Here is a 15,528-nt window from a genome sequence, read left to right on the forward strand (position 1 = left end):
CATCCATGAAGCTGAACAATAGAAATCAACAGACCTACAATTTTGATTGAAAACCAAAGCATGTGAGAACTGGAGGCACTTCAAAGCCATCTGGTTCAAACCCTCATTTTGGAAATGTGAAAATGAAAGGCAAGTAACCTACCTATGGCCTCTGGGTATGTGTTTGTGTGTCCAAAGCTGGTGTGGACAACCAAAGCTAGTGTAGACAACAAGAGGATGAGAACATAGCTCTTAGATTGGGGGAGCAAATTTTAGAATTCTCTAGTATTTTAACACTGTAAACTAATACTTCACACCAAGCACTGAAAGGCACTTTTTTTTTTTTTTGAGACAGGATCTTACTCTGTCACCCAGGCTGGAGTGCAGTGGCACGATCACAGCTCACTGCACCCTCTACCTCCTGTGGCTCAAGCGATCCTACCACTTTAGGCTCTTGGGTTGCTGGGACTACAGGCACATGCCACCACGCCCAGCTAATTTTTTTTTTCTGTGTTTTGTAGAGATGGGGGTTTCATCATGTTGCCCAGGCTGGTCTCGAACTCCTGGACTCAAGCGAACTGCCTGCCTCAGCCTCCCAAAGTGCTGGGATTACAGGCATGAGCCACTGTGCCCAGCACTGACCATTTAAAAGAGCATCTTTGCTCATTTCCTTCTTAGCAGTGTTTAAGGGCAGCCGTCTCAGATTGAGCTCAGCCTAATTTCAAATTTACATGACATAGAGTATTTTATGGAGGGGCTGGCCTTTCCTTTCTATCTTTTGCTGAGTCTTAGAGAATGCTCATGAATGTTCCTTCTGGTCTATGGTTTCCCCTTCACTTAAAAATAAGAATTAATACTACAAAATCTGAAATCTCATTGACTCCTTCATGAGCAGGTCCTGATATAAATACATCTAGAATTCAGTCCATCTATTATGCTAAAATTGTAGCAACCCCCCTGTATCCACATAGATTATTATCTTGAACATATGACATTCTCATACCACATGATTCTGCAGTAAATCTAAGAGCAGTTCCAAATAAGGCCAAAAAGGAGAGTGCTTTGTCAAAACTAAAAGCACCATCCCCCCGAATGTGAAGTGTCATCACGATGGCATCCATTCCCCTAAGTTTCTTTCAGCAACATGACCTGAGAACCAACCCTCAATGAAAACTCGAATCTCCTCACCAGTTATATAAATTTTAAATCTAGGAGCTAGTTCTTCTTTCATGGGTTTTGAATTCTCTTTGTGATGGTTTGTCTCAATTTAGTCCCATTTCTTGCTTTGTAGACCTGGGATTATATGCCTCCTAGTAAACCACATGATATGATCAGCGGTGCTTTCATAGTCTCTGAACTGTTGCTTAAAAAGAACAGATATAATGGCCGGGCGCGGTGGCTCACGCTTGTAATCCCAGCACTTTGGGAGGCCGAGGCGGGCGGATCACGAGGTCAGGAGATCGAGACCACGGTGAAACCCCGTCTCTACTAAAAAAATACAAAAAAATTAGCCGGGCGTGGTGGTGGGCGCCTGTAGTCCCAGCTACTCGGAGAGGCTGAGGCAGGAGAATGGCGTGAACCCGGGAGGCGGAGCTTGCAGTGAGCCGAGACTGCGCCACTGCACTCCAGCCTGGGTGACAGAGCGAGACTCCGTCTCAAAAAAAAAAAAAAAAAAAAAAAAAGAACAGATAGAATTGCATGGTAAGTCATTCAGGTTGCTCTTTACTGGTGAAATGAAGAGAAACCTGGGTGTTCTCTGATGTCTGTCTACACACCCCACCTCCCAGATTCACAGAACCATTTTCCGGTTTCACTTCCTGCTTCTTTTATCTTGTGCATTTTTAGCACCTGTTGTGACAAGCCTGGGTGACTCGATCTAAAAAATGAAATGACTGTTACAATTACTGTAAGAATGAATTACAGATACATGATGTATGCAGAACTCTGTATAGAAATGAAAACAAAAATAACTTCACCTCACTCTAATTCATAGGCTCCCATGTTACTGACCCTTATTTACCTAACTTTTGCTTAAGCAGGAAAGATCCCTCTGCCTAGATATCCTCTAGGCTTGGCGCCCTCACTCCCCCACCCCAGCCCTTATGCATTTGGCAGTAGCAATGACCCCTGCAGGGAATGTTGTCCAAGGAGTCTAGATGATAGAGATGAAGAAGGCACATCACTTCAGAGTTTGTGCCAAGTCACTGCCAGAAGCGCAGTGTTACAATTTACTTGAGCCAAGACTGCTACAAAAAGCTGAAGCAAATGGAAACTATTCAAAATCCTTTGCCTTGTGCATTCAAGTTGAGGCTCCCTTTTGAATCCTATCTCTGAGTCTACATCTGCTAGGTAAATTCCTGAGCGAGGACTTGAGCTGTGACAGCTTTCGTAGCATTGCTGTGGTCCAACCACAACTCTGTAAGATAAACTCCAGCATACCTAAGCTGTTGTTGGACTTCCTCTAAAGTGTCATTCTAATTATAGACACACATTCTCTCCTGATTTTATACAGATTCTAATCACCTTAACTGCTTCTCTTCAGCCATGAATGAAAGTGAAAGATTAAGTCACTTTTAGAAGCCTTCTTGGGCAATTATAGATTAATTCATTTCTCACTCATTGAAGGGACTCAATCCTAGAACAATAGTCTGGAATACATGTGTATGTATTGCCCCTTTGTCTCTGACCTACTCATCATTGGCCATCAATGCCCTGGGAAGGAGGGACCCTAGGAAGGCCTGAGGGGCTGCAGCTGATGGGCAGATCATGTGCACAGACCCCACAGGTTCAGGCTCAGCGTTGAACTTGCCCATGTCACTAACTCCCTTGTAGGAAGAACGAAAGGGTCTAAATCCGATTTAAGTCAGACGTAGGCTGTTTGAGGCACCTGTGGGAATGGCAAATCACTCCAGACTCCTCAGAAGCAAAGGCCAAGCAGGACTGAGAGCTATGAAACTCCAGGGAGAGGAGCAAGACCAGGATCTGCGCTTTCTCAGCTTCCCAAAGCTGCCTGTCTCGGAGCTAACAGATGAGGCTGACTCTTCAGAGTTCTAGGCCAAGGGATCCGGACTTGACAGTCAAGTTTCCGCCGTGAAGCAAAAGACAGAGCTAGCCTGGAAAGAGCAGCTCTGTATCACTCCGGCTGTGAAGTGCTAAAACTCGACATCTCCCTGGGGAAACAGGAGAGAGGAAAGGATGGGGAGAAAAAAAAGAGAGGAAGGAGCTGGCATTAATGGACCAGCAAGGGAAGGAGAGGGGAGCAGGAAAAGTGGTAGTTCATGCAGGGTAAATTAGATGAAGGGGAACAAACAGACGAAAGGTCAGAGGGCTCTGCACTAAAAATAAGGAAGGTTGTGAAGATAAGTAAATGTTGCCTGAGATATCTGAAGTATGGTTCCTCTTTCGCTGACAAGCCTTAATCTGCACTCTGGAAACAGCTTGTATGAGGAGGAGGATGGCAGACAAGGAGGAATGAGGGAGGAGTTCTTACAGGAACCATCTGGCTGAGTCACTTTTAGGGCTGTTCAAAGCTATCAAACTGTTGACATTTCCTGGAACTTCTTTAATGCCAACAACTGTGGTAAATGAGCAACATCCCTAAGACCCCGAGTGCACCTTGGATCCCCTCCTCCTTTCTTGTTGCTTTTGTGATTTGCAAATCCCCCAAACCTGAAGTCTTCAAGGATTTAGCATCTGCCATTTCACCACCTTTAGAGGGAAAGAAGCAATGGAATATGTATGTGTGTGTGTGTGTATGTATGTGTGACTATATATACATCTACATATATATATATACATATATAAAGGGGAGTTTATTAAGTATTAAGTTTTTATAAGTTTATATATGGCCAGGTGCGGTGGCTCATGCCTGTAATCCCAGCACTTTGGGAGGCTGATGCAGGTGGATCATGAGGTCAGGAGATCGAGACCATCCTGGCTAACACGGTGAAACCCCATCTCTACTAAAAAAAACACAAAAAATTAGCCAGGCATGGTGGCCGGTGCCTGTAGTCCCAGCTACTCGGGAGGCTGAGGCAGGAGAAAGGCGTGAACCCCGGAGGCGGAGCTTGCAGTGAGCCAAGATCGCGCTACTGCACTCCAGCCTGGGTGACAGAGCGAGACTCCGTCTCAAAAAAAAAAAAAAAAAAAAAAAGTTTATATATGTGTATATACATACACACACACATATATATATATATAATATATATATAATATATATATATATAAAGGGGAGTTTATTAAGTATAAACTCACATAATCACAAGGTACCACAATAGTCTGTCTGCAGGCTGAGGAGCAAGAAGAGCCAGTCTGAGTTCCAAAACTGAAGAACTTGGAGTCTAATGTTCGAAGGCAGGAGGCATCCAGCACAGGAGAAAGATGTAGGCTGGGAGGTTAAGCCAGTCTCTCTTTTCACATTTTTCACCCTCCTGATTAGATTGTGCCTACCCAGATTAAGGGTGGGTCTGCCTTTCCCAGCCCACTGACTGAAATGTTAATCTTTTTGGGCAACACCCTCACAGACACACCGAGGATCAATACTTTGTATCCTTCAATCCAATCAAGTTGACAGAATTAACCATCACAAAGGGCAAGAGCGTTTGTGCCAGCTCAGGGCTCTCTTCTTTGTCTCATAAAGCCACCAGTCCCGACATAAGGAGCCCACCCCGATGAACTTCTCTAATCCCAAATACTGTCCAAAGACCACAACTCCAATCAAAATATGAATTTGGGGATTAAGTTTTTAACAGATGAAATTTGGAGGACACATTCAAATCATAGCAGTAAACACGGCACACAAAAAGTTAAGAACCTCTGCGTACTGTAGAAATTGCCTTGTCTTGATCCTTACTCCCAACTATAAAATTTTTCCCATGCTTATTGAATATGATTTGAATAATGACATAATTCATTTAAAACAGATATTCTGACACCAAAGACTCCTCTGGGTATCCAAACCTTTGTCTAGAAGATCTTGTTCCAAAGCGGTGTTTCTAAACATAGCAGTGTGTCAGAATCAAAAAGGCATCCCAACATGAGCAGGTCCTGAGGCACTGCCCCATACTATCTGCATCGATTTCAGGCAGAATAGGTGGCTGGAAAACTTTTAAATGCAAACGCCACAGGCATCTGTTAAAACGCCTAAACTGTACAAAAATAAAAGTATACAATGAAAGTTAAAATCCCTTCCACTCCAGAGCTTCATTCCCATTTCTAGAGGTTATCACCATCAACAATCTGTGTTCTCCTCCTAGTCATCTGAGTGCATACACACCCATTATATGTACTATACACACTGTTCTGTGGCTTGCTGTTTTTTTTTTTTTTTTAAATAAGGATTTTTAACATCTCTCCACATCAGCACAGAAAAATCTCATTCTTTTTCAGTGGCTTTACTGAATGAAATCTGCATTTAAAAATTATAATTTAAAATATGTACTGGGCCGGGCATGGTGACTCACACTTGTAATCCCAGCACTTTGGGAGGCCAAGGTGCACAGTCACATGAGGCCAGGAGTTCAAGACCAGCCTGGTCAACATGTTGAAACCCCATCTCTACTAAAATTACAAAAATTAAAAATTAGCCAGGTATGGTGGCACACACCTATAATCCTAGCTATTCGGGTGAGTGAGGCATGAGAATCACTTGAACCCAAGAGACAGAGGTTAAAGAGAGCCAAGATTACACCACTGCACTCCAGCCTGGGCAACAGGACAAGACCTATCTCAAAAAAAAAAAAAATTCTGTGGTTCTGGTGATGGACAGTGGTCATGGTTGCACAATCATGTGAATGTACCAAACACTACTGAAATGTACACTTAAAATGGTTAAAATGGGCCACCTACGCTGGCTCACATCTGTAATCCCTGCACAGATATGAGGGATCCACAGGCTGAGGTGGGTGGACCGCTTGAGCCCAGGAGTTCAAGACTAGCCCAGGAAATGGTGAAACCTCATCTCTACTAAAAATATGAAAATTAGCCAGGCATGATGGTGAGCACTTGCAGTCCCAGCTGCTTGGGAGGCTGAGGTGGGAAGATCGCTTGAGCCTGTGGAGTGGAGGTTGAAGTGAGCCGAGATTGCACCACTGTACTCCAGCCTGGGCAACAGAGAGACCCTAGCTCCAAAAATATATAAATAAATAAAATGGTTAAATGGTAAATTTAATGTTACATTTTACCACAATTAAAGAAACAAAAACAAAAACAAAAAACAAACTTTTTGAAGCTCCCCAGGTAACTGAGCTGCTTTGCTCCTCCTGGTCCAGTCACCAGCCTGACATTTTGGAGACGCCTACTCTCATTTTGCCTCTTTTGCCACCATTCTGAGTCCACTCCTACTAGAGAAATTAAAAGCAAAAAGACGAGTTGTATTTCTTCATGGAAACAATTCCCTCCTCTCCACGGGCGGCTGCTGACACGGAGCTGTAGTGGTACGAAAGGGCCCCTCCCTAAGCCTGTCAGGAGTCGGCAGACGGCTGTTATGCTGTTGGTGCCACCGACAGCCCCAGTACTCTGGGAGGACAGAATCCCTTTCAGCTCCGGAATGCCTTTCATCCTCTGTGTTGAAAAGCTCTGTAGAAATCAGGCCAGGGCTTGTGAAGTGATTCAAGCCCAGGCCTAAACAGACCAAAGAGTCCGCTGTGGCAGAAGTCTGCTTGGAAACCTACCCTTCTCGTCCCTGCTAAAGCCTCCTTGTATTTTCTTTCACTTGCATTTCCACATGCTTGACCCAGCTACAGGGCTCAGAAAAAGCCTTTTCACACGTGATACGTTCAGATAAGTCAAACCCCCTGAAATTCTGCATGACGTGGTGTATCTGTGCCGTTTAGTGTCATTCCATTGATCCACAGACTTGGGAGCAGTTCAGATCTGAGGGAACAAAAGCTGGTCCAAAGACATCATTGTCAAGTCTTCAATCCACAGGCAGCCTCTCCCAGCACCTCGGGAACTCTGAGTCCCAGAAGTCCATGGAAGTATTGCCTTGGCTACAGGCAGACACTTCACAAAGCGGATTTTGTGACCTGGACAAGTTACTGTGGTATGCAAAATTCTTGCATCTGCCTGTTAAGGAATCACTGAATGTCTGAGCGGATCTGTCTTGATATTTTCCACATTCACGCAGCATGGCTGTAAGGTCTGTCCGAGTCTCATCAGTTGGGTCCTGGCAGGGAGACGACTCCACTGGAGACCCAGGATTTTCCTCTCCCCGGCTGGTTTCTCCCAGGTCACTGCACATACCAACATTTCATCATTTCGTGGAAGTTTTCTTAGGTGTGGTGAGGCGTGGCTCTGATCTCATCTCACAGGTTCATTCGAGATTCTTCTCCATTTTCTCCTTCCTACACAACAGCCACTATACTAAGAGTCACTTCCCTGGAGCCTCTCACCGTGCACCACTGCCACCCACTGCGCTGCCAACACTGTGTCCACGCACTCAGGAACTGTCCCTTCGGTTAGGGTTTTACCTGCTCAAACATCATTCCTTTCAGCTATGGTGGCCTTGCCTGGCAGGCCTGGTTCATCTTTAAGAAATGGAATCCAGGGAGTGGTGAGACCTGGCTGTTCTCTTTGGAGAACTGGGGGCCGCCACTCTCAACGTGTTTTCGTTTTCCTGCTGCTTTTCTTCTGAGATCAGACATTCTCAGACCCCATCCTACGGCTGAAATCCTGGCAATTGCCCTGTAGTGAGGTATGCGAGTTGGGAGCAAGCCCTGTGGAGGTCCAAACAGGCCCCCGAGCTCCTGGCAACTGGGTTTCCTAAGATAAAGGTCTTGCTCCTGGTTGCTGGTTTGCCATGGTGCCAAATAGGCCCTTTACAGCATTCTTACGGCATGGCTGTTTTCCAAAAATTAACCAGTTCTAGTGTGTGTTTCAAGAAACCTTACTTTCAGCACAGGAAACAAATACCAGCTTCTCGTTCTGGTTTTCATGCTCTGGGTTGCTAGCTGGCAACTTTTGCCTGCCCTGAGACTCCTGAGAGATGTCACACCCTCCACCATCAGAGTTGTGTGTTCTGTAATCGGTTTTGCTTGGATTCTCAATCAGAGCTACCGTCTTCCCCATCTGTGCACCCCAAGTCCACCTGGGTGATACTGCAGTCTTTAAGGATGGGGACCGGACAGGTGTGGTGTGGAAAGTTACTTCTAGGTCAGCACTTCTCAAAGTATAGCCCCGGCTCAGCAGCATCAGCATCACATAGGAAACTTGTTATAAATGCAAATCCTCAGTCCCACCCCAGCCATGTCGAATCTGAGGCTGGATCCAGCAAGGCCCCCAGCTGAGTCTAATTCATGCTCACTGGGGCCACGGCTCTAGGTGAGGGTTGTTTGCCCTCCACCTGTCCCTTATCGCAGGGGTCCACAACCTCCAGGCCACGGACGGGTACTGGCATTATACTCTCACAGGAGTGCAGACCCTATTGTGAACTGTGCATGTGAGGGATCTAGGTGAACGCTTTTTATGAGAATCTAATGCCTGATGATCTGTCACTGTCTCCCATCGCCCCCAGATGGGACCATCTAGTTGCAGGAAAAGAAGCTCAGGGCTCATACTGATTCTACATTACGGTGAGTTGTATTATGATTTCATTATATATTACAATGTAATAATAATAGAAATAAAGTGCACAATAAGTGTAATGCACTTGAATCATCCTGAAACCATGCCCCAGACCCCTGGTCCATGGAAAAATTGTCTTCCACAAAACCTGTTCCTGATGCCAAAAAGGTTGCAGACTGCTGCCTTATAAGAATCACAGTTTTAGGCTGGGCGAGGTGGCTCATGCCTATAATCCTGGCACTTTGGGAGGCTGAGATGGGAGGATCACTTGAGGCCAGGAGTTTGAGACCAGCCTGGTAAACATATCGAGACCCCATCTCTAATTTTAAAAAGAAATAAAGAGTCACAGTTTTAGAACAGTGGCTGCCAGCCCTGGCTGCATCTTAGGATCACCTGGGGAGCTTTTATAAAGTAGAGATACCCTGACCTCATACCTAAAGGCTCTAATTGAATTCATCTGCTGGGTCACAGCTCTTCACGTGATTCTAATGTTCAGATAGGGCTTTAAGAACCATTCACAGCCAGGTGCAGTGGCCTACGCCTGTAATCCCAGCATTTTGGGAGGCTGAGGTGGGTGGATCACCAGAGGTCAGGAGTTGGAGACCAGCTGGGCCAACATGGTGAAACCCCGTCTCTACTAAAAATACAAAAATTAGCTGGGTGTGGTGGTGCACACCTGTAGTCCAAGCTATTCTGGAAGCTGAGGCAGGGGAATTGCTTGAACCCGGGAGGCAGAGGTTGCAGTGAGCTGAGATCACACCATTGCACTCTAGACTGGGCTACAAGAGCAAAACTCTGTCTCAAACAAACAAACAAACAAACAAAAAACCACTCACAAGCTTCTCCATGCAGAGTTTGGCAGCCTTGTGAGTAACCACCCATTTGTTCCTCACCACCTCCTCCCAGCATAGAAGTAATTTATTTTTTTGCAATTCTTCATTTATTTTTTTGCAATTCTTCATGATCACTCGTCAGCCAGAGAGGTAACAAAATGTAGGACAGAGCATTGCCAGGGTCAGGAAGAGACTTGGATTTCTAACCCGACCCCTCACTGGCTGCAAGCCTTTGGGAAAATTAAATCAGCTAATCTTTCCAGGCCTCAGTGGCTTCCTCTACAAAATAGGAATTATATTAACATTTATTGGATAGTCTCTTAAGGTCTTTTCCAGGAAAAAAATAAATCTTTGGTTCTAAGAGCTTTTGAAAGGTCTGAAGTTGTCTTCAGCATTGAATTGCTAATATTGAGTTTTCATCCTTCAGGATGAGCAGAAAATATTGTGAGCCAGTCCATTTTGTGTTTTTTCCAGTATTCACAAATATGGGCCAAGCCTAAAAGGGACTGGCACTCAGCACCCAGATGCCAAGAAGGAAGCCATGACAGTGGTATGTTTGTACTCCTGCTCCGTGCCCTAGAATGTTCCAGTGGGCACTCTGAGGCTGCTCAGGAGAGAGACTTCCATGCTCAGTGTGCCCCCCACTGCCACCCTCCATGTTCACAGACATCCTCGTCCTTTCACTGCCACTTAGCTACCCACCCTTCCTCCTGACTCCTCTTCACTTTCCTTTTATTTTTTTTGAGGCGGAGTCTCACTCTGTCAACCAGGCAGGAGTGCAGTGGTGTGATCTTGGCTCACTGCAACCTCCACCTCCCAGGTTTAAGTGATTCTCCTCCTCAGCCTCCCGAGTAGCTGGGATTACATGTGTATGCCACCATGCCGGGCTTATTTTGTATTTTTAGTAGAGACGGTGTTTCGCCATGTTGGCCAGGCTGGTCTCGAACTCCTGACCTCAAGTGATCCACCCACCTCGGCCTCCCAAAGTGCTGGGATTACAGGCGTGAGCCACTGTGCCCGGCTTCTCTTTGCTTTTCTTTTTGGCCCTGCAAAGACTACAATAATCAGCCTGTGATTATCTTCACAGAGCTCATCCATCCAACCCTACTAACATGAAGACTCCTATGAAAAACAAGTCGAGTGTTCCAGGAAGGAGAAGGTGAGTAGGTCAAGTGTTTCCTGAGTCAGTTGCTTAAATAAAAACAAAAAAAAATTTTTTTTTGCATATTCACTTTCTTCCCTGAAAACAAAATAGTTTGGTATTCCCCTTCCTCCTATAGCCCCACCTGAGGAAGTAATGGGATTAGAAGGCTGAGAGAAGATGGTAAGTTGTTTCAAGCTGATAGTGTGTCCTCAATACTATGTTAAAAGTCAAGTAAACCTGTAATTTCTAGGAATCTCTTCACAGAGAGAAAAAAACTATATAAGGACCCCAGGAATTTGGCTAGAGGACACAGCCAAGCCTTCCCATGGTCTGGGTCACCACGGAGAGGCAGGGATGGGTTCCACATGCTGGTGTCCCAACTTCAATTCTTCTGCCCACTCTGGACTCCATTTCTGTAATCAGGGAACACCCATCCCTTCTCTGGAGGAGAGGTGCAGGACAGGGCTTCAACAGGCACTGGGCTGTACAAGTTCTAGTCCTTTTCCCAGCCTGAATTTGGGAGACTCAAGTGCAGTGGGCCAAGAATGACAGTCATGCTTTTTATCCACAGGGGATTAGGTGTGCTCTGATCAAGATGAGAGCCTTTTATTCTCTTTTCTGGATCCTTCCCTTGCTACTGGCAAGATTTATGCATATTCCGGATCCCAGGTCTGTTGTCCCCTTATGCCATGTGGAAGTTTCCCAGGACTATAGAGAAATGTCTAGATGTGCAGATGCCACACACTAATTCTTAGAGTTTCTACAGCCATTATGACTAAAGGGTTTTTGTATACTGTTTAATTTTTTGGTTGGGTCTTTGTTTCACTTTTTTTTCTAATTGAGGGGGAATTTTAAATTGTAACCGTTGTTACATCCTGAGCAGACACAGTACCTTCAAGACAACTTCTCTATCCTTTTGGTTTTATAATATGTGCATCCTAAGGCACCCTTTTCAACATTACTTAGGTGTCAACCTCAGTGTACAATTCTACAATGAGTAGAACCTGCATCACAGTGAAATAAACTGGTCCAGCTGGTATGATTCGATGGTTCTGGCACTTCCCGCACAATATTCCTCTCTTCCATTCCGTCATTCATACCTGAAACTCCACCCTACTGTTTAATGACATATCCATCCTAAAGTACAAATATCTCAGGAGAAAGCAGCTTATTGATGTTGCCTGAGTGATATTTTATCAGATCCTTTTCAATATGGCATCCACTTGAATTGGTTACAAAGTGGGGAAAAGTGGGCAAGAGCATGGTTTATGCAGGGATGGCCTGAGATAGGGCCCTATTCAGCCAGGGGAGTGTGACCATGCCCTCATGCAACCCTCACCACCATAGCAGCTATTGTTTGGTGCACCCCCACCCGCCAGCTCCCTCTTTTGTTTTTTTGTTTTTTTCAAATTCAAAGCTCAGACAGGTTAATTAACTTACTAAGAGTAGCACAGATGGCAAATGATAGAGGTGGTTTCTAAACCCATATCACAACAGGAAGCCAGATTCCACTGTGAAATGCCAGTTAATTCTGAGACAATCCTACCTTTTTCTTATAACATCACTCATCTAATCAATTTCGAGAGTTTCCCACTGTCCTGGTGATGAGGCAAAGGGCCAAGAAACATGGAGCTTCATGCAGTACCTGAGAGATCACAGCCAAAGAAAAATTACTCCAGTGATCCAAAGAAAAGAAGCTTCTTTGGGATCTCCAACATGCAAACTGTAGTTTTGTATTGTTTGTTTAAAATAATTAATCAGGTCAGTTTGGCTTCCTATTGAACTTACTTGAGGTCTGTAACACTGCTAATGAAAGGAAATAAATGAATGTTTGAGGATGAAGAGTACGTGCTAGGGTACTAGCATGTAGATTTCCAGAAATGTTTTAAGTCCTAAATTAGTTTTCCTTGATGGATACCTGCCAACTACCTGTTTGAAATTAGACTTTAATTCTTTATATTGTGTTGAAGTTCTGATTCCATCCTATGAAGAAAGTTTTTCCCATGATCATTCATGCTTTGCACTTGCAGGGGCGGGTGTCTGCATAGGTTAGAACCTGGTATGATCCCTGGAAGAGAATAAATAAGAGCCTAATACATGTTTGTGGGGAGACGAAGATAGGGTGAACGTGTATTAGGAAAAAAATGTCTGTCGGTTTAGGAAATAATTTCGGCGCCCTTCTGGGAACTCCGCACCAGAGGAATCCAAATCCAGAATAGTGAGAAGATGCAGAGGAGGAAATGAGTTGAAAGTTTTTCAGGAGACCAGAGTTGAGTTTCCTCTGATTTAAACTCAAGATAATCGAGTCAAGTATAAGAACCAAGGAATGGCTGGGCGCGGTGTCTCATGCCTGTAATCCCGGCACTTTGGGAGGCTGAGGTGGGCAGATCACGAAGTCAAGAGATTGAGACCATCCTGGACAACATGGTGAAACCCTGTCTCTACCAAAAATACAAAAAATTAGCTGGACGTGGTGACATGTGCCTGTAGTCGCAGCTACTAGGGAGGTTGAAGCAGGAGAATCACTTGAACCCAGGAGGCGGAGGTTGCAGTGAGCCGAGATTGCGCCATTGCACTCCAGCCTGTCGAAAGATCAAGACTCCATCTCAAACAAACAAAGAACCGAGGAATTAGATTGTGTTGCTGGCATTTTGAAGGTGGGATGGCGGCAAGATAGCTTAGGCATGAGTAGAACAATGAAGAAAGTATACGTTTCTCAATGAAGAAGGGAGAGGAGGATGAGATCAAGAATGAACACAACAGTACCAGAAGGCCAAAGATGCCCAGGATTGGGGGAGCAGGGCCTCTCTTGAATTCTCTTTTTCTTAATTGGCAAAGAGCTGGGCTCTCTGCCCTCTGCAGCTGCACTTTCCTACGATTGTAAGATTGGCACCTTTACATCTGCTCACATCTCTGTTCTAGGGGTTTCATGGCATTCAAAGAAGTGGTCCTGCAGGCATATTTTTATGGAAATCAATATTTTTTTGGATATAAGTTTGGTTGCATAAAACAGAGTCTCAAAGTAATAGAAACGTAATCAAGATGCAGGTCTCCTTCTCCTTCATGCAGCAGGGGAAGCTAGAATGGCGGCTGTTCTGACGAGCTGCCGGGGGTTGGACTTATCTATCTGGTTGTCCCATTTTTCCTGTGGAATCGTCTTTGTCTGGATGGTTCTGAATGGCTCACCCCTGTGACTGTATTCCAGCCATCAGGAAAAAGGAAAAGGGAGTGTCCCTTCCCTTGAAGAGTATGACCCGAAAGTTTCACGTAAAACATCCCTTTCCCATCCTTTAACCAAGACTTAGTCTCATGGTCACAGCAACCTGCAGGGCAGGCCGAGAAAAGAGGTTGACGTGGCTCACAGTTCTGCAGGCTGTACGGGAGGCATAGGGGCATCTGCTTCTGGGGAGGCCTCAGGAAGCCTTTACCCATGGAGGAAGGCAAAGGGGAAGTGAGGCACTTCACAAGCCCGGGGTAGGAGGAAGAGAGGGAGTGGGGAAGTGCTACACACTTTTAAACAGCCAGATCTCACGATAACTCACTCACTCACTAACATGAGAACAGCATCGAGGGGATGGCGTAACCCATTCATGAGAAACTGCCCCCATGATCCAGTCACCTCCCACCAGGCCCCACCCCCCACACTGGGTGTGGACACAGATCCAAACCATGTCACCCTATTATACCCACAGGAGGTTTCCCCACTCTGGGCCACTTTGACCTAAACTTCCACGTTATCAGTTGCTACCATACTTGACTTTCCGTTTAGATCACTCCCTAAAGACCCAACTTCAGCTATCCTAGTATAGAAATGGATATATCCCCCTTAAAAAGTTTTTTTTAATTCAAATAAGACATTTTTGAAAAAAGAAACTAGGCCAGGTGCAGTGGCTCATGCCTGTAATCCCAGCACTTTGGGAGGCCGAGGCGGGTGGATCACTTGAGGTCAGGAGTTCGAGATCAGCCTGGCCAACATGATGAAACCCCATCTCCACTAAAAATACAAAAATTAGCCAGGTATTGCAGTGCACACCTGTAATCCCAGCTACTCAGGAGGCTGAGGCAGGAGAATCGCTTGAACCCGGGAAGCAGAGGTTGCAGTGAGCCAAGATCGCACCACTGCACTCCAGCTTGAGCGGTAAGAGCAAGACTCTATCTCAAAAACAAAGCAAAACAAAACAAACAAACAAAAAACAAAGAAAAAGGAAACTAAAACTAAAGGAAAGGCAACATTAAAAATACTAATTGGTATGATCTAGTGCTCATTATTTATATAGTGTCAGCTACTGTTCTACGTGTTTTAGATACTTAACTCATTTAATCCTCGCAACAGCCTGTGGTGCATGTATAATAATTATCAAGATCATTCTTTATAAGTGAAATAGAAAGAAATTAAGTTTTTGTTTTGTTTTGTTTTGTTTTGATCCTTTGTCATAGAGCATGCGAGAGCAGAGATGCGATTCAATCCCAGTGATCTGCTCTGGAGTCTGTACTCATTCTCCAGGTCTCCATTCTCTAGGTCTCATTCTCTCCCTGTTCACCAAAGCATGAAGACAGGCACTCACAGGGCATGCTCTCCTTGGCTAAGCTACCTGGTCAGTAGCTGTAGTTGGCTTGGAGGGCATGGCTTCCTGGCAATTCTGCTCCATTCCCAAGTCACACTTCCCTTTGTCTAGGCTGTCTCCACCTTTGGATAAGCCCAACTTTTTCTTTGGTTGTTTCAAGCTGGCCTTTGGGCAGACCTCGAAGGCCCTGTGTATCATCCCTTCACTTGCACTCCTGATTCTAGGCCAACCATCCTCTACTCAAAATGAGGCTCCAGCATTTCTCCCCCTTCTTGCCAAATCAGCAATTATTCCTTCGCTACCAGACCGTTTTCATAATCTCAGAGATGTGCTGATTCTTCCTCTTGGCACTACCTCCTTATGCCCCCCACACCCAGCTACCACTCATTTATTTGCTTTTATTTGCAACAAAACTTCTCAAAAGAATTTCTGAAGGTCTCTGTCT

This window comes from Symphalangus syndactylus, chromosome 23 (assembly GCF_028878055.3).
Source record: "Symphalangus syndactylus isolate Jambi chromosome 23, NHGRI_mSymSyn1-v2.1_pri, whole genome shotgun sequence".
In the NCBI taxonomy this organism is placed as follows: Eukaryota; Metazoa; Chordata; class Mammalia; order Primates; family Hylobatidae; genus Symphalangus; species Symphalangus syndactylus.